Source organism: Oncorhynchus masou, chromosome 21, assembly GCF_036934945.1.
Source record: "Oncorhynchus masou masou isolate Uvic2021 chromosome 21, UVic_Omas_1.1, whole genome shotgun sequence".
NCBI classification, from domain to species: Eukaryota; Metazoa; Chordata; class Actinopteri; order Salmoniformes; family Salmonidae; genus Oncorhynchus; species Oncorhynchus masou.
The window spans coordinates 49,558,487-49,579,537 of NC_088232.1; the positions used below are offsets into that span (position 1 = coordinate 49,558,487).

Below are 21,051 nucleotides of genomic sequence, written 5' to 3' on the forward strand. Positions count from 1 at the left end.
CCTAAAACCCCAAACAGCAAGCAATGCAGGTGTAGAAGCACGGTGGCTAGGAAAAACTCCCTAGAATGGCCAAAACCTAGGATGAAACCTAGTGAGGAACCAGGCTATGAGGGGTGACCAGTCCTCTTCTGGCTGTGCCGGGTGGAAATTATAACAGAACATGGCCAAGATGTTCAAATGTTCAAAAATGACCAGCATGGTCAAAAATTAATAATCACAGTAGTTGTCGAGGGTGCAGCAAGTCAGCACCTCAGGAGTAAATGTCAGTTGGCTTTTCATAGCCGATCATTAAGAGTATCTCTACCACTCCTGTTGTATCTAGAGAGTTGAAAACAGCAGGTCTGGGACAGGTAGCACGTCCGGTGAACAGGTCAGGATTCCAGAGCCACAGGCAGAACAGTTGAAACTGGAGCAGAGTATAACAGAATATAACCATGTACTTAATGTAACAGTTGCTGAATGATAAATGATGTTAGACCTTCTGAATATCTCTTCACCTAGACATGTATGTGACATAGGCTTTGTCCTCAATCCTCTGACAGGTTTTTCACTTATGTCAAATATAGTTGTCCGAGAGGTGTCAGTGAGGGAGGGCAATGTGTTTAGGTATCATATTGAGATTGACATTATAAGGGTTTATGATATTTAGTTCATTGTTTTAATTGTTTTATTATTTTTCTTGTATTCTACATAACTGAGATAGCCTTGACCGAGGTTAAGAAATGCAAATGCTTTAACACTATATGTGAAAGGAGATATTTGATCCTGACTCACCAATGTGAATGAGAAACTGGAGCTAAAATTGTTAAAATGGATGAGAGGTAGATTGCCTCAATAGCGTAACTCTGATCCAACCCATCTGCATGTCTAGACTGGAATCAAGTCTCTCTCTCTCTCTCTCTCTCTCTCTCTCTCTCTCTCTCTCTCTCTCTCTCTCTCTCTCTCTCTCTCTCTCTCTCTCTCTCTCTCTCTCTCTCTCTCTCTCTCTCTCTCTCTCTCTCATGGTGTCTTCAACCCATTATACAGCTGGACCTTACTTCACGTGAGAACTATGCACCCATCGAGGAGAGACATGGCGATCTTTACCACTGCAGGTGCTGTAAGGAGTACTGTGTGTGGACCAGACCAACACTGAAGACTATAAACATTATATGCAATTAATTATATCATATCATCCTGCCATCTCTATTTATCAATACAATTGTAAGTATCTGGGTGTAGCTGGTGCAGAGGAGTCAGGCACAGGACAGCAGAGATGAGTAACACAAGGAAATTTACTAAAAATATCAAAATACATGAAGTAACACTAGGCCCACAAACAATGGACCGAACTTACAAAAAACAAACACGCACATAAACCATGGGGAAAACAGAGGGTTAAATAATGAACATGTAACTGGGGAATTGAAACCAGGTGTGTAAAACAAAGACAAAACAAATGGAAAATGAAAAGTGGATTGGCGATGGCTAGAAGGCCGGTGACGTCGACCACCGAACGCCGCCCAAACAAGGACAGGGACCGACTTCGGCGGAAGTCGTGACAACAAGTTAACAAAACATTCTGATGACATAGTAAAACAAAACAAAAAAAACAACCTTTATGTTAAAACCTCTCTGGGATCGTTCGGGACGCTAGCATCCCACCTCGCCAACAGCCAATGAAATTGCAGCGCGCCAAACTCAAAACAACAGAAATCTCAATTAAAATTCCTCAACCATATAAGTATTTTACACCATTAAAGACACACTTCTCGTTAATCCAACCACAGTGTCCGATTTTAAAAAGGCTTTTCAGCGAAAGCAGAACATATCATTATGTTAGGTCAGCAACTAGTCACAGAAATCATTCAGCCATTTTCCAACCAAAGAGAGGTGTCACAAAAAGCAGAAATATAGATTAAATTATTCACTAACCTTTGACGATCTTCATCAGATGACACTCCCAGGACTCAATGTTACACAATACATGTATGTGTTGTTCGATCAAGTTGATATTTATATCCAAAAACCTCAGTTTACATTGGCACCATGTTCAGAAATGCCTCCAAAACACCCGGAGAAATTGCAGAGAGCCACATCGAATAACAGATATACTCATCATAAACTTTGATGAAAGATACATGTTTTACATAGAATGGAAGATAAACTTGTTTTAATGCAACCGCTGTCAGATTTCAAAAAAGCTTTACGGCAAAAGCACAATTCAATAATCTGAGAACAGCGTTCAGCCACAAAAGTAAGCCATACAGTTACCCGCCAAGTTGTGGAGTCAAAAAGTCATAAATAGCATTATAAATCTTCAATTACCTTTGCTGATCTTCGTCGGAATGTACTCCCAGGACTCCCACTTCCATAAGAAATTTTCGTTTTGTTACGTCCAAATTCCAAATACCTCAGTTTTGTTTGTGCGTTTAGTTCACTATTCCAAAGGCACAATGCGCGAGCGCAAAATCCAGACGAAAAGTCAAAAGAGTTCCATTACAGTTTGTAGAAACATGTCAAACGATCTTTACAATCAATCCTTAGGGTCTTTTTATAATACATCTTCAATAATATTCCAACCGGACAATAGCGTATTCATTACAGAGGAAAAAGAAGGAACGGTGCGCCTGCGTGACCGCGCAGTAAACAACTGATATGGCCACAGCCCAGTCCACTTGTTGAAACAGCTCTTATTCGACCCCCTTCCACAATAGAAGCCTCAAACAACTTTCTAAAGACTGTTGACATCTGCTGGAAGCCTTGGGAAGTGCAATCTGGCCCCATAGACACAGCATATTGGATAGGCAATCACTTAAATGAAACTACAAACCTCAGATTTCCCACTTCCTGGTTGAATTTGTCTCAGGTTTTCACCTGCCATATGAGTTCTGTTATACTCACAGACATCATTCAAACCGTTTTAGAAACTTTAGAGTGTTTTCTATCCAATACTACTACTAATATGCATATATTAGCATCTGGGACAGAGTAGCAGGCAGTTTACTCTGGGCAACTTATTCATCCAAGCTACTCAATACTGCCCCCTGTCACCAAGAAGTTAAACCAAGCTATCATCCAGTAAGTTCTAACAACATCCCTATCAAAGGATAGATAAGGTTTCCAGAGCTTCCCTAGGCCTAATACTTTTAAACAGTTCCCCCAACCCTCACCGTTCAAAAGCAACTCTCTCTTGCTATATCCAAATCATTACTAAAACATTTAATGAATTATCCAACCCAAATTCAGAATAACAGTCCTTAGTTAACTCCAATTCAACCTTCTCAACTTAGCACACATCATCCCTATTAAAATGTACATTTATAAACAAAACCTTTTAGTGCCAGTAATAACTATTCTCATTACAGCCCCCCTTTGTCCCGGTTTTCCTGTCATAAGTGGCCTGGTAATGAAAGATCAGTATCTCAATGCATAGTTAGTCCAAACTGTTGGCAGTGTGTAGACTCAGATAGAAGTGATAAAAGTCACTGTTGTATTTCACGCCTTTGTCGCTCTTTCTCCAGCCGGTTAGAGAGGGTTTTGAGGTTTACACACACTGTGGTCAAATTATTCTAACCATGCGTTAAGACACGATCTGACGTCACAGTCTATGATAACTCCTTTATTCTACTGGCGACCTCTCGGAAGAGTTACCAGATCATAAAGTTATCACCCTAATCCCTCCTAGAATCCCACACTCCATAAATCGCAATCTGGTGAAATTTGTATGGAAACAAAAACAAAAAACAAAAAATCATCAATACATTTATTACAATCCATTTGAAGTAACTGTCATCCCTTTATGACATATATTTTCCCTTCTATATGCAGACTGAACAAAGTACATATTATAGATTTACCCAAAGACCAGGACCCCAGGGAACTGGTCATTTTTCCTTTGAACACGTGATTCAAAAACATCATGTTAAAAAAAAATAAACAGATTCGAATAACTAATCAACTTTAGAATTACATTTTTTTACAAGTCCCTAAGGAAATAATAGTATCTCAAAGTAATGGTGCAATTTGAATTTGAATTTGAAACTGGTGTTTTTCATTCATTTTCTAATGAAATCCCACCGGTTTCGATAATTTCTAATGAGATTGATCAGGCCTCATCAGAAAGTGAGGATACAGGGCATTCGACACCATTAAAATATCTCCTCTCCCTTTTCTATCCCTGACCTTCCGAAACCATTTCAAAACCTTTCAAAACATTTCCATCCTACTGCATACCCATTTTAAAAACTGAATTGAAAATAAACAATCCGAAAACCCCTTTCCAGTAATCTTTTCAGTTTAACCTGTTGTATTAGGTTAGTAAAATACAAGACTGTTATTTAGCAAATGTAGACCCTTCAACAAGTTGGTGCTGTCTAATCAGCTTGACAGTCAATCCTTATTTCACTCTACTTGTATTACTGGACACTGCTCCACGTAATGGAAACAGATTTTATAACTATAAAACCAAGCCACAATAATCAAAAATGGTCGAAGAATGTTTCTCATACCTCTACTTCAAATGTTCCACTATCTGCTTGCTTTCAACCGCAGCTAATCCATTTTTACAATCTCAATGCTCAATCCCTATACTCATCCTTTACCCTTGTATTGAAACCTCAGCTTTTCAAATTACTAAAATATCGCATCGTTAGAGTGCTATATAAAGGCACTAATAACATATTACCATTCAGATACTGTCAACACTCATTACTTTTACATCAATCCTCCTTATCAATGACTATATTTTTATCACTAACCACAGCTTCACACTCATTAAACATCTATTATTTAAAGATTAACCTGAAAATACATCAGCCAATTCTTAATCAAGCCAAACAATTCAAGTTCGAAATTCTTAATTTCCAATTGACTGTCTTTTGTTACCTTCACTAGTCTACATCTCTTCCCTTAACTTAATCAGAGTTTGTTCTGACACTATAATAGGGATAATTGTTGATCTACCATCAGCTGTTAGACAAACTGGAGCTGTCATTGGAATTAGCTGTGTTTGTCCTGAGACTCCTATATTTTTGGCATATTTTCCAGACTTGGGGAGATGAGAGGCATAATTTGGACTTAAGTGGCTCCAGTATCTATCATCGTGGGTGTGCCTCTGTTCTCTCTTTGAACCTGCAGCATAGGTTCTTGATTAGCTGACCCTCCCCTGTAGGATTCTCCGGGCATCCCTCGTCCCCCTGATTAGGCCCCGCCCATGGGTTCACAGGGCCCTGTGGTTGTCTCTGATTGTTTTGCCAACCACCACAATGTTCATAAACTAACTCAAACATTTTAAAGTTAATTTTAGGTTTAGTAACCTCTTTGCTAATTCATTGTTACCCCTCCCTTCTATAATACACACCTTCTACTAACTATTTTCCAAGGTTGGGCTACCCACTTCCCCGGATAATAATTAGACACGGCACTAATTATACCTTGTCTTAGAACCTATACTATACTATGTCTGCAAATGTATTACTGGAGAATACGGATGACTTAATGTCTTATTCTAGTAAATCACCTCAAATATCACTATTATTGATAACCCACGTTACCAAAATCATTCACAAAAAAAGCTCAATTTTAGTCTCATCTGTCCAGGGTACCTTCTTCCATATGTTTGGGGAGTCTCCCACATGCCTTTTGGCGAACACCAAACGTGTTTGCTTATTTTTTTTCTTTAAGCAATGGCTTTTTTCTGGCCACTCTTCTGTAAAGCCCAGCTCTGTGGAGTGTACGGCTTAAAGTTGTCCTATGGACAGATACTCCAATCTCCACTGTGGAGCTTTGAAGCTCCTTCAGTGTTATCTTTGGTCTCTTTGTTCTTTGTTGCCTCTCTGATTAATGCCCTCCTTGCCTGATCTGTGAGTTTTGGTGGGTGGCCCTCTCTTGGCAGGTTTGTTGTGGTGCCATATTCTTTCCAATTTTTTTATAATGGATTTAATGGTGCTCCGTGGGATGTTAAAATTTTCTGATATTTTTTTATAACCCAACCCTGATTTGTACTTCTCCACAACTTTGTCCCTGACCTGTTTGGAGAGCTCCTTGATCTTCATTGTGCTGCTTGCTTGGTGGTGCCCCTTGCTTTGTGGTGTTGGAGACCCTGTGGCCTTTCAGAACAAGTGGATATATAATATACTGAGATCATGTGACACTTAGATTGCACACAGGTGCACTTTATTTAACTAATCATGTGACTTCTGAAGGTGTTTGGTTGCACCAGATCTTATTTAGGGGCTTCATAGCAAAAGGGGTGAATACATATGCACGCACCACTTTACCGTTTTGTATTTTTTAGAATTTTTAGAATTTTTTTTTTTTCATTTCACTTCACCAATTTGGACTATTTTGTGTATATCCATTTCATGAAATCCAAATAAAATTCCATTTAAATTACAGATTGTAATGCAACAAAATAGGAAAAACACCAAGGATGAATACTTTTTGCAAGGCACTGTATCATTCACACTCCCCTCTCCTAGTGCAGGATCAAATGTGTCCTTCCTGCCAGGCCACACTTAAGTGAGGTCTCAGGAAGGTTGTGCAATCCCTCCCCACCAAGGACAGGCAACTTTCACACTCACTTTCACACTTTTACTCACGTTTTTTCCTAAAGCGGCCTGCAAATTCTGCTTCTCCCTGATACACTTCCCCCAACACAAGGAGGCGTTATTACACAGGATTTTTCACCTACCAAAACAGACCTTTGCCAAATCGGGTCAAAGCGTTACCGTTAGGCTACACACTCACCCAGGCAGACCTTCGCTTAATTGAGCCGAAGCAGTATTCTGAGTGTCCTACCCATTCGTAGGATTTTCCTATTCATTTGTGCTGACCATGCAGACAGACAGCCGCCACTCCAAAGTGAATCAAGCACACCAGCCAGCAGGGCAAACAGATGCACTGAACAAGACTGAAAAAGTTCTCCAGATGAGCTGCACAACGAGCCGGATGAACTGAATGACTCACCCAACTCGGACCAACTGATCAAGCTGAATGGGCTGTGTTTGCGCACAAACCCAGACAGATCCTGAACAGACCTGTCCCGTCAGATAGAATCAGACAAAACAATCCCAATGCAGACAGGCCAATCATGCCAGTAAAATGAACCACCTGAACAGAGCAAGTGAACGGCTCCACCCAACTAAGCCACCCGACACCGATGAAGCACACAACTTCCAATCCACAATGCCCACACAAATATTTCTACTTACTCTTTACTTAACTATTGCAACCCCCAAAGCTTTTTTCCTTGACATGCATGCATGCATTTATTGAATTCAAAAGCTCCCAATATCTTTCAGTTCGTTTAAAATTTGGAGAGACCTCCTTGGTGCTTCTATTGCTGAGGAAGAACTCCTGAAGCAAATCACACAAACTTGAACTATAAGTAAGAATTGAGCTTACCTGATTATATGGTGGCCAACCGTTTGTGAGTCTTGTTCAGAAGACCTGTCCTCAGTCACAGAAGTTTTACCGTTTACTGGTCCCTTGTAGCCAATATCAAGAAGCTGATTAAACAGCATGATCTTTACACAGGTGCACCTTGTGCAGGGGACAATAAAAGGCCATTCTAAAATCTGAAGTTTTGTCACACAACACAATGCCACAGATGTCTCAAGTTGAGGGAGCGTGCAATTGGAATGCTGACTGCAGGAATGTCCACCAGAGCTGTTGGCAGATAATTTAATATTAATTTCTCTACCATATGACGCCTCCAACATCGTTTTAGAGAATTTGGCAGTACGTCCAACCGGCCTCACAACAGCAGACCACGTGCATGGTGTAGTGTGGGCTAGTGGTTTGCTGATGTCAACATTGTGAACAGAGTGCCCCATGGTGGCGGTGAGGTTAAGGTATGGGCAAGCATAAGCTACGCAGAAACAAACGCATTTACATTTTATCAGATGGCAATGTGAATGCGCAGAGATACCGTGAATAGATCTTGTCGTGCCATTCATCCACCACCATCATCTCATGTTTCAGCATGATAATGCACAGCCCCATGGGGCAGAAGGTAGCCTAGTGGTTAGAGCGTTGGACTTGTAACCAGTAGGTTACAAGATCAAATCTCCAAGGTAATAATCTGTCATTCTGCCCCTGAACAAGGCAGTTAACCGGCTGTCATTGAAAATAAGAAATTGTTTTTAACTGACTTTCCTAGTTAAATAAAGGTAAAATATATATTTTTTAAACGTCACAAGGATCTGTACAAAATTCCTGAGTGTACAAAACATTAGGAACACCTGCCTTATTGCTTTGCACCTCCCTTTGCCCTCAGAGCAGCCACAATTCATCGGAGCATTTACAAGGTATCAAAAGCGTTCCACAGGGATGCTGGCCCATGTTGACTCCAATGCTTCCCACAGTGGAGTAAAGGGTAGCCTAGTGGTTAGAGCGTTGGACTAGTAATCAAAAGGTTGCAAGTTCAAATCCCCGAGCTGACAAGGTACAAATCTGTCGTTCTGCCCCTGAACAGACAGTTAACCCACTGTTCCCAGGCCATCATTGAAAACAAGAATTTGTTCTTAACTGTCTTGCCTAGTAAAATAAAGGTAAAATAAAAAAGTTGGCTGGATGTCCTTTGGGTGTTGGAGCATTCTTGATACACACAGGAAACTGTTGAGGGTGAAGTGTTGCAGTTCTTGACACACTCAAACTGGTGTGCCTGTCACCTATTGCCATATCCCTTTCAAAGGCTCTTAAATCCTTTTTCTTGCCCATTCACCCTCTGAATGGGGCACATACACAATCCATATCTCAATTGTTTCTTAAGGCTTGAAAATCTGTATTTAACTTGTCTCCTCCCCTTCGTCTACACTGATTTGCAGTGAATTTAACGGGGGACATCAAAAAAGGATCATAGCTTTCACCTGGTCAGTTTATTTCATGGAAAGAACAGATGTTCCTAATGTTTTGTACCCTCTATATAGAATAGATTTTAGACTGGTGTGCTATACTTCACTCCAGCAGGTGTCACTCTAATAGTGTCTCTTATTAAGTTATTGCTTATCCAGAGTGGATGGAATTAGAGAGGGAATTGCAGATGGACAGAGTTTGTAGTAGAGCAGGATTATTTGAAACGGCTCTAAACCTGTCTATGTGTTCTTTAATTGACATCCCACAAGGTTCTGAGGAAAGGACAATGACCTCACTAGTGGCCTATGAGGAGAAAGGACAATGACCTCACTAGTGGCCTATGAGGAGAAAGGACAATGACCTCACTAGTGGCCTATGAGGAGAAAGGACAATGACCTCACTAGTGGCCTATGAGGAGAAAGGACAATGACCTCACTAGTGGCCTATGAGGAGAAAGGACAATGACCTCACTAGTGGCCTATGAGGAGAAAGGACAATGACCTCACTAGTGGCCTATGAGGAGAAAGGACAATGACCTCACTAGTGGCCTATGAGGAGAAAGGACAATGACCTCACTAGTGGCCTATGAGGAGAAAGGACAATGACCTCACTAGTGGCCTATGAGGAGAAAGGACAATGACCTCACTAGTGGCCTATGAGGAGAAAGGACAATGACCTCACTAGTGGCCTATGAGGAGAAAGGACAATGACCTCACTAGTGGCCTATGAGGAGAAAGGACAATGACCTCACTAGTGGCCTATGAGGAGAAAGGACAATGACCTCACTAGTGGCCTATGAGGAGAAAGGACAATGACCTCACTAGTGGCCTATGAGGAGAAAGGACAATGACCTCACTAGTGGCCTATGAGGAGAAAGGACAATGACCTCACTAGTGGCCTATGAGGAGAAAGGACAATGAGTGGCCTATGAGGAGAAAGGACAATGACCTCACTAGTGGCCTATGAGGAGGAGAAAGGACAATTACCTCACTAGTGGCCTATGAGGAGAAAGGACAATGACCTCACTAGTGGCCTATGAGGAGAAAGGACAATGACCTCACTAGTGGCCTATGAGGAGAAAGGACAATGACCTCACTAGTGGCCTGAGGATTCTGAGATGAGAAAGGCGGACAATGATATCACCTCACTAGTGGCCTATGAGGAGCGTTGGTGGTGGTGGGACAATGACCTCACTAGTGGCCTAGTGAGGACTCTCCAACTCCATGATCATGTTCAAAAAGGACAATGACCTCCAACTCCAGTGGCCTCCAATGAGGAGAAAGGACAATGACCTCACTCCAACTCCATGATCAGTGGCCTATGAGGAGAAAGGACAATGACCTCACTAGTGGCCTATGAGGAGAAAGGACAAAAATGACCTCACTAGTGGCCTATGCTACTCTCCAACTCCAGATCATTTCAAACTCAAAACCATACCCTACTCTCCAACCAGGATGTTCAGGAGGGGGACGCTACTCTCCAACTCCATGATCATGTTCAAACTCAAAACCTCCTCCAACTCCATGATCATGTTCAAACTCCCATGGATGATATCAGGCCTTCCCAAAGAAACCAGAAATCGTTGGGTTCTAACTTCCATGGACCATTACTCTCCAACTCCAGATCATGTTCAAACCCCACTACAAACATCTTGAATCCATGGACAATGATCATGTTCAAACTCAAAACCATACCCTACTCTCCAACTTGATCATGTGGTGGTGGGACAGTTCAAACTCAAAACCATACCCTACTCTCCAACTCCATGATCATGTTCAAACTCAAAACCATACCCTACTCTCCAACTCCATGACATGTTCAAACTCAAAACCATACCCTACTCTCCAACTCCATGGAGAATCATCAAACTCCCCTCCCATGTTCAAACTCAAAACCATACCCTACTCTCCAACTCCATGATCATGGTCTCCAACTCCATGATCATGTTCAAATCAAAACCAGTGATCATGTTCAAACTCAAAACCATAACTCTCCAACCATGATCATGTTCAAACTCAAAACCATACCCTACTCTCCAACTCCATGATCATGTTCAAACTCAAAACCATACCCTACTCTCCAACTCCATGATCATGTTCAAACTCAAAACCATACCCTACTCTCCAACTCCATGATCATGTTCAAACTCAAAACCATACGCTACTCTCCAACTCCATGATCATGTTCAAACTCAAAACCAACTCTCCAACCATGATCATGTTCAAACTCAAAACCATACCCTACTCTCCAACTCCATGATCATGTTCAAACTCAAAACCATACGCTACTCTCCAACTCCATGATCATGTTCAAACTCAAAACCATACCCTACTCTCCAACTCCATGATCATGTTCAAACTCAAAACCATACCCTACTCTCCAACTCCATGATCATGTTCAAACTCAAAACCATACCCTACTCTCCAACTCCATGATCATGTTCAAACTCAAAACCATACCCTACTCTCCAACTCCATGATCATGTTCAAACTCAAAACCATACCCTACTCTCCAACTCCATGATCATGTTCAAACTCAAAACCATACCCTACTCTCCAACTCCATGATCATGTTCAAACTCAAAACCATACCCTACTCTCCAACTCCATGATCATGTTCAAACTCAAAAACCATACCCTACTCTCCAACTCCATGATCATGTTCAAACTCAAAACCATGATCATGCTACTCTCCAACTCCATGATCATGTTCAAACTCAAAACCAAATCAAAACCACGCTACTCTCCAACTCCATGATCATGTTCAAACTCAAAACCATACCCTACTCTCCAACTCCATGATCATGTTCAAACTCAAAACCATACCCTACTCTCCAACTCCCATGTTCAAACTCAAAACCATACCCTACTCTCCAACTCCATGATCATGTTCAAACTCAAAACCATACCCTACTCTCCAACTCCATGATCATGTTCAAACTCAAAACCATACCCTACTCTCCAAAAGTGAAGAGGCATCAGGCTGCAGCACTTGGTGTCAGGCCATACATTCCCCAGAGGTTGGCCACACCAGGAGAGAGAGAAGAACCAACGTCTTTGGAAACCAACGTCATGTCTGACAGGTCCACTGTCTCCAGGTTACTGACCATCTCCTACTGTCTGCCTCCATGGACAAGACTGTCAAGGTAACTGTGAGGATAAGGATGGTGACCATGGGAATGGATGTGGCAAAGTGTGTGTCTGTATCTGTCTGTCTGTGTGAGCGAGTGCTCCATGTTTTTGGTCATACGCGTGCTAGCATAAATCATAGCCGACACACGGCATCATTTCAGACTTGTGTCAGTCCAAGGGGCAGGTAAGTGGGTAATCACAGTGTACAGGTTATCTGACATTCAATTGAAGTGGCTCAGTGGTAAGCTGGATGATAACCCTCTTGCAGTGAGATGGAGACAGACAGAGACATGCTGCCTTTAGAAACTCCTGTGTCACTGTCAGAACAATGTGTGTCAGGACCTATGGGCTATCCTTTCCTGTACTCCTCCATACCACATTTCACCAGGGTTGTATTCATTAGGCACCAAATGGAGGAAAACGGAATGAAACCTGGAAGGACGAGCCGAACTTTACCAATAAGAAAAATGTATTTCTGTTTCCTGTTGCAAAACATTTTTCTCCTGGCTTGCGCCATCAAACCCACAAACCCTTGCAACTTATCCAGAACACCACACGCCTGCCTGGTGTTCAACCTTCCCAAGTTCACCACCCTGCTCCTCCACGCAGTCCACTGGCTTTCAGTCAAAGTGTGCATCCACTACAATGCGCGCTTTGGAGCAGCAAGAGGAACTGCCCCTCCCTACCTTCAGGCTATGCTCAAACCCTGCACCACAACCCGAGCACTCCGTTCTGCCACCTCTGGTCTCTTAGCCCTCAACCCCCTACAGGAATGCAGCTCCCACTCAGCCCAGTCAAAGCTCTTCTCTGTCCTGGAACCCCAATGGTGGAACCAGCTTCCCCCTGAAGCTAGGACAGCAGCGTCCCTGCACATCTTCTGAAAATCGTCTGAAAACCTACCTCTTCAGAGAGTATCTGAAAAACTCCCACAGCCCCTCCCCTCGGAACCCCCTCCACCTTTCCCCCATTAAATAAAATGAATAAATAACACCCTTGCCTTCCGTTAACTAACACCCCCCCACACCCCCCCTCCTACTATCACTGACTTTGCTGGTAGCTACCATACATAGTCAAAAGTATGTGGATACCTGCTCGTCGAGCATTTCATTCCAATGCCATGGGCATTAATATGGAGTTAGACCCCATTTTGCTGCTATAACAGCCTCCACTCTTCTGGGAAGGCTTTCCACTAGATGTTAGAACATTGCTGCAGAGACTTGCTTTCATTCAGCCACAAGAGCATTAGTAAGGTGGGGGACTGATGTTTGGCGATTAGGCCTGGCTCACAGTCGGCGTTCCAATTCATCCCAAAGGTGTTCCATGGAGTTAAGGTCAGGGCTCTGTGCAGGCCAGTCAAGTTCTTCCACACCGATCTAAACAAATCATTTCTGTATGGACCTCGCTTTATGCACAGGGGCATTGTGATACTGAAATAGGAAAAGGCCAACAAAGTTGGAAGCACAGAATCATCTAGAATGTCATTGTATGCTGTATAGCGTTAAGATTTCCCGTCACTGGAACTAAGGGGCCTAGCTCAAACCATGAAAAACAGCCCCAGACCATTATTCCTAATCCACCAAACTTTATAGTTGGCACTATGTATTTGGGCAGGTAGCGTTCTCCTGGCATCCGCCAAACCCAGATTCATTCATCGAACTGCCAGATGGTGAAGCTGATTCATCATTCCAGAGAATGCGTTTCCACTGCTCCAGAATGGCGGTGAGCTTTACACCACTCCAGACGATGCTTGGCATTGCGCATGGGGAGTGTGGCCTACTACTTTGTGGTTGAACCATTGCTGTTCCTAGATGTTTCCACTTCAGAATAACAGCTAATTTGGTGGTTTGGTGGAGGAGGAAAAATGGTTTGAGGCTGTTTTTCATGATTCGGGCTAGGCCCATAGTTCCAGTGGAGGGAAATGTTAACGCTACAGCATACAATGACAATCTAGACCATTCTGTACTCCCAGCTTTGTGGCAACAGTTTGGGGAAGGCCCGTTCCTGTTTCAGCATGACAATGCCCCCGTGCACAAAGCGAGGTCCATACAGAAATGGTTTGTTGAGATTGGTGTGGAAGAACTATAATCAAATCAAATTTTATTGGTCACATAGACATATTTAGCAGATGTTATTGCGGGTGTAGTGAAAAGCTTCTGTTCCTAGCTCCAACAGTATCTAACAGTGCAGTAGTATCTAACAGTGCAGTATTATCTAAAAATGATTCACAACAATACACACAAATCTAAATGTAAAAGAATGGAATTAAGATATATATAAATATTAGATTGATCAACAAAATAATATATATCTATACAGTATATTTGAATTTTTTAGATTGGCCTGTACAGAGCCCTGACCTCAACCCTATGGAACACCTTTGGGATGAATTGGAATGCCAACTGCGAACCAGGCCTAATCGCCCGACATCAGTGTCCGACCTCACTAATGCTCTTGTGGCTGAATGAAAGCAAGTCCCCACAGCAATGTTACAACATCTAGTGGAAAGCCTTCACAGAAAAGTGGAGGCTGTTATAGCAGCAAAGGCTGGACCAACTCCATATTAATGCCCATGATTCTGGAATGAGATGTTTGACGAGCAGGTGTCAACATACTTTTGGTCGTGTAGTGTATGTGGTTGTCCCACCTAGGTAACTGTAAATCACTCTGGATAAGAGTGTCTGCTAAATTACTAAAATGCAATCTATTCATCTTCTCAAAGGTCAAGTGCTGCAGGTGCAGACAACAAAATATTTCAATATTTAGATCCAGAGGAAATTGGGTCCCCCGCACAGTGCCAGAGAGCATTAGCTGCTTGCTATCCAATTGGCTCGGTATAATTAACAATTTAAATATTCATGATGAGTCTTTTCTATTCATTCAGGAGTACAAGTGTACCGCTGCAAGGCTCCCTCCTCCTCTGGCACCTGGCAAACTAGTTTAGAAACAGATGGCACGGCTTGTGAGGTATTTGTGTGTCTGTATCTTGGCATCAAATCAGTTAATGACACTATATTCATATTGGATTCCTTTATCCAATTATTTAAAGAAAACCTATTTGAGGATAGAAATGAATTTACTCAGATCAATATTTATTGTTCGTATGATAAACGGTCTTAAGTGGATCAATCTCACAAATTATTTGAATGGGGCATCCAATTGGAATATGCAATGTGTAAATATTGTAATGTTCATCCAATTAAACCCAAACAAAGACATGAGCCAAGATGATGAAGGCAGGACATGACTGTAGGGGACACAGGCAGTTGTGGAAAAAGTCAAAGTAAAGTTGCCCTACTAGAGAATTACTTGAGTGAAAGTCGGCAAGTAAAATACTACTTGAGTAAAAGTCTAAAAGTTTTTAAGTTTAAATATACTTAAGTATCAAAAGTAAAAGTAAAAGAAAAATAATTTCAAATTCCTTATATTATTAAGCAAACCAGATGTTTTTTTTTGTATTTCCGGAAAGCCAGGGGCACACTCCAACACTCAGACATCATTTACAAATGAAGCATTCATGTTTAGTGATTCTGCCAGATAAGAAACAATAGGGATGACCAGGGATTTTTTTATTGAAAAGTGTTTGAATTAGACCATTTTCCTGTCCTGCTAAGCATTCAAAATGTAACAAATACTTTGGGTGACAGGGAAGAGTTATGATTGTAGCTGTAGACAGTCACCATGGTTACAGTAGGTTTTTTTTGCCAGTATTTAGGTGGATAGCATGAATACCAATTGTATTTTAATTACTTAGAGCACATTAGGAGGCTGATTTTAAAGAATGAGTCATTTACAAAGACTTGAAGTGACCAGTAAAATGGAAAATGTTGCAAACCGTCAAGCATTCATTCTCCACAGTACACATGTATGCCTACTGTCAGAATGTATGCTTAAGATGGCAGTGTTTCCCTTACAAAGACTAGTATGCGACACTTCTTTAGATGTTACTGTTGATGTTGTTCATGATAGGGATGGATATAGCGTTGTGTAGTTATTTTACTCCAGTTATTTTCTGCTCTATTTGTGTCTTAATTTTTGCTCAGGCATTCCCTCAAAATGTCCTTTATTACGGCTTTAAATTTCCAAAATATTCCCATAAGGTTCTTGGGAATTCTGTTTTGTTATAGCTTGTTCCTGGATTGATGTGTCACACATTCTGTTGACTCTCTCTCTCTCTGTGAAGTATGGGAGCAGTCATGCCTTTCTCGCTTTATGCTCCGTACAGTACAGTACCGCGTTCAATCGTGAAATAGAGGGAGACAGAACTGACTCATACTGTAGATCTTCACAGCCCCTCTCTGGGTGTGGATATGCTAGGGCATAGAAACTTCTCATCTTTCATTTCAGCCTTCACCCACAGGAGACCAGCCACTCAACTTTAGAACATTGCCCAGGGAGCTTAGACCAAAGGGACTGGCAGATGCCTCTGTTATTCTTGTCCTTCTCCTTCAACCTCTCATCAACGAGCTGTTTTCACCCACAGGACTGCCGCTGACTGGATGTTTTTTGTTTGTCCAATCCCGGTAAACCTTAGACACTGTCGTGTGTGAAAAGCCCAGGAGGCCGTCTGTTTCTGAGATACTAGAACCGGTGTGCCTGACAGCAACACTCATGCCACACTCAATGTCGCTTAGGTCACTCGTTTTTGCCCATTCTAACGTTCAATCGAACAGTAACTGAATGCCTCAATGCCTGTCTGCCTGCTTTCTATAGCAAGCCACGGCCACGTAACTCACTGTAAAGAGGAGTGAACAATTTTCGCGAACGTGGTGGTGTACCTAATAAACTGAGTGCATATCAAGGGCAGTGTGATCCAGATGCAAAAAACATTAAAGGCTTTTTCTAATATTATCAGTGTTAGCAGCAGAAAAAAGTACATTGTAATAAAAAATGCGGAAATAGCAAATCCCAAAGTTAGAACATAAGCTACTATAGACATAAAAATGCAGGCTACATAATCCAATATACTGTATTCATCAACATAAATAATGAGAATGTCAAGAGAAGATAATAAAAATTCAATAAGCATGTTAAACATGATATACCCAAACTGTCCCTTTTAATGCAGGCCTATCAGTTTGTGTTGTATATGTGTTTGTTTGTTTCCCAGCCAAAGTGAGAGGCGAATACAGAGGTTCGGATTGTCCTCTATCCACCTCTAAAGTAATCCACTGCCATCCTAAAGGACTGTGTGGCTCCCTGAGGCTCCCGATGTGGGAGCCAGTAAAGGGGATGTGAGATTGTCTGTGCAGTACACCAGCCCATGGATTTTACTCCGGTTTCTAGGTCGCTGCCAGCTCGCCAGATCATTATCTCAGCGTGATCCTACTAGGTGTGGATTTCCTCCATTACCTCGATTGCCTTCATGTTGACATTCATTCACTCCATCTGAAAAGAGCATGTCATTTTTTTGGATCTCTTATGCAACTTGTAATAGATGTCACTCAACTGTGGATGTTAAACACCTTGTAGTAGATGTTACCTTTCAGATCCCTCATGCTTAGTATCTTTCCTTTTCCTCTTGGTAAAATAAAATAACTGTGTGGAAAGACACTAACGGCTGTGGCTAGCTTCAGTTGTCTTTAGGTACCTGATCGCACTAGATGAGACGGTAGAGCACCTCAAGATGAAAAGAGACGGACAGGACTTATTAAACCTGTGGTCCTGTCATATCATCACAGACTCTGCCTCTGACAGCGAAGATCCATCACAAATAGCTCTGGCTGTCCACCAAAGCCGTTAATCTAGGAGGCAGACATGTTTTGTAGCTAGCTGTCCAACAAATGCCAAAGCCGTTGATCTAGGCAGACATGTTTTGTAGCTAGCTGTCCAGCAAATGCCAAAGCCGTTGATCTAGGCAGACATGTTTTGTAGTTAGTTTGAGGGTTTGTTTGTGGACTTAATTTAGCATAAAACCCTTGAGCCAATGCGCTCTTAGAGGCAAATGCCTTTTGAAGATGCTTGCTCTACAGTGGAGAGTTGTTTTAATATCCCTCCTGCATAAACATTATAGGTAGACTTAGCAATTTGACAGTGGGGCAGGCAACTTCCTCTTTAAGAAATCAACAACAACAAAATGGATGCCTTCAGAAAGGGCACATGTTACAATATGCCAGTAGTGTCCATCTTGGCATATTTGAATCCTGTTGTTATTGTTTATGTTGATGATGATGTCTCTAAGCAGGAAGTTGCCCTGCTCTGTGTGATGTCATAGCCAAAAACGGGTGGTGCAGCTGTAAGGTGTTTACCCTCATCGTTCGAATAACAGAGTTTATCACCATTGTGAGTAGGCCTCTATGTGTTTCAGTGCTAAAATGGTTGTTACACCAGAGGTGGGAAAGAATATGTCCCAACTTGTTGAATAAAAGAACCGAGGGGACCCTTTTTAATGAAGGCCGGTTTTATTTGAAGTGAAGAACTGCAAAAGAAACTAATGAGTATCAATGTATTATAGAGCATTTTTATTTCCCCCCCATGTCATTTATAGAGAAATTGTCCAGGCTCTGGTAACAAAGACTGAAAGCCCCCATATTGCTGATTATTTAGCCGTAGTGTGAATGCAACACCTTCTTAAAGAACATTAATTTTCTGATACAGAATAATGTGATGAAAAGCCTCTTTGTGCTCTCTCTGTGCCGTGAATGCGAATTCCCATTACAACTGATAAAGTGCCTGACTAATGTCTAATTAACCACTGCACTGTGTTCAAGGGTGTATTCACTAGGAACCAAACAGAACCAAACACTAAGAACCAAACGGTGAGAGCCCTACTTGAATTTGTCCAATAAGAAACTCTTGTTTTCATAGGAAAATATGTTGCTACGGTGTTCACTAATGAACACACCCCATGTGCTGCAGATTTGGGAATGTGCAGAGAGTGGGTGGTGCCTAATGGTATACTCCTCCCACTCACGGGCGGTGCGAGATGTCTGTTGGTTCCCCTGTGGGCGACGCCTCCTCACTGGCTTCTTTGACAACACAGCCATGGTAACTGCAGTGGAGACAGGTGAGGAACGCTCTCTGTGGAACAATGGAAGTCACTGGTATTTTATATTAGTGGAAAAACATGCCTTATTCTAAAATTGATTAAAAAAAAATTCTCTCCGCAATCTACACATTATACCCCATAATGAAAAAGCATTTTAATATATTTTTTGCAAATGTATTAAAAAAAAACAACAGAAATATCTTATCTAAATAAGTATTCAGACCCTTTGCTATGAGACTTGAAATTGAGCTCAGGTGCATCCTGTATCCATTGCTCATCCTTGAGATGTTTCTACAACTTGATTGGAGTCCACCTGTGGTAAATTCAATTGGAAAGGCACACACCTGTCTAGATAAGGTCACACAGTTGACGGTGCATGTCAGAGCAAAAACCCAAGCTATGAGGTCAACGACATTTGTCCGTAGAGCTACGAGACAGGATTGTGTCGAGGCACAGATCTGGGGATGGGTACCAAAACATTTATGTAGCAATGAAGGTCCCCAAGAAGTGGCCTCCATCATTCTTAAATGGAAGAAGTGTGGAACCACCAAGACTTATCCTAGAGCTGGCTGCCCGGCCAAACTGAGCAATCGGCACTGAAGGGCTGCCAAGCGTCACGTCTGGAGGAAACCTGGCACCATCCCTACCGTGAAGCATGATGGTGGCACCATCCCTACCGTGAAGCATGGTGGTGGCAGCAGGGACTGGGAGACTGGTAACAATGGAGGAAACAATGAATGGAGACAAATGCAGCCAAATCCCTGATGAGAACCTGCTTCACAGTGCAAAACGACCTTAGACTGAGGAAGATTTACATTCCAACAAGACAATGGCCCCAGGCATTAAACAAAGCAACGGTGGAATGGCTTCAGAACAAGAATGTGAAAGTTCTTTGGAAAGACTTGAGAATTGCTGTTCAGCTCCGCTCCCCATCTAACTTAACAGAGCTTGAAGAAATTTGCAAGGAAAAATGGCTGAAAATATATTAATATATAAATATAAAATATATAAAATAAAGATGTGCGAATCTGATACAGACATACCCAAGGCTACTCAAAGCTGACACAGACATACCCAAGGCTACTCAAAGCTGTAACACAGACATACCCAAGGCTACTCAAAGCTGACACAGACATACCCAAGGCTACTCAAAGCTGTAACACAGAAATACCCAAGTCTACTCAAAGCTGACACAGACATACCCAAGGCTACTCAAAGCTGTAACACAGACATACCCAAGGCTACTCAAAGCTGACACAGACATACCCAAGGCTACTCAAAGCTTTAATTGGCACCAAAGGTGCTTCTACAAAGTATTGACTCAGGGCTGTGAATACTTATGTAAATTAGATATTTCTGTATTTCATTTGCAATACATTTGCAAAAATGTCTAAAATAAATTTTTTACACTTTGTCATTATAGGGGCATTGTGTGTAGATGGGTGAGGAGGAAATATATATTTAATCCATTTTGCATTCAGGCTGTAATAAGTCAAGGGGTATGAATACTTTCTGAAGTCAATGTACCACAGATTCTCCAAGGTCTAACATCTGATTTTGTATATTAGACCATTGGAAAATGCCATATGTGGGGGAAAGAACTAACCCTAACCCAATTATGGAAAATCGTTAAGACAATTGGCATTTGATAAGTGTGTAGGTGATCAGATTGTGCACTTAAAAACCTTCTAATAGCCAAGGTTAATGGGAAATCTTGTAAAGATCCTCTTTGAAGTGATCCATCCCCTTAATGCATGTTATCCTATTTTCTTAAAAGCTCAGTGCATTTGAAATTGTGATTTTTCCTCTGTTTTTATATATATCTTCACATTATGAGGTTGGAATAATACTGTAAAATGTTGAAATTATGATAATGCCCTTTTAGTGTAAGAGCTGTTTGAAAATACTGCCTGAAATCACAGCCTGTTTTGGTAGGATGGAGTTTTGGCATGCCTGGTGACATTGCCAGGCAGTAAATGAGTTAATAGACCAATAAGAAAGAGTTCAACACCTCTGCCAATATCAGCTATTATTCAGTGTTCACCTGCCCTCAGACCACTCCCCAGGCAGTCCTAGCAAAATTCTTCCTTGAGAAAT

The 21,051-nt window shown here is 41.7% G+C and overlaps 1 pseudogene; it reads left to right on the plus strand.

Moving 5' to 3' along the window:
- Window positions 1–18,800: 18,800 nt before the first annotated feature.
- The window catches only part of LOC135507522 (WD repeat-containing protein 25-like), a 32,402-nt pseudogene continuing 30,151 nt past the window's right edge, over window positions 18,801–21,051 (plus strand).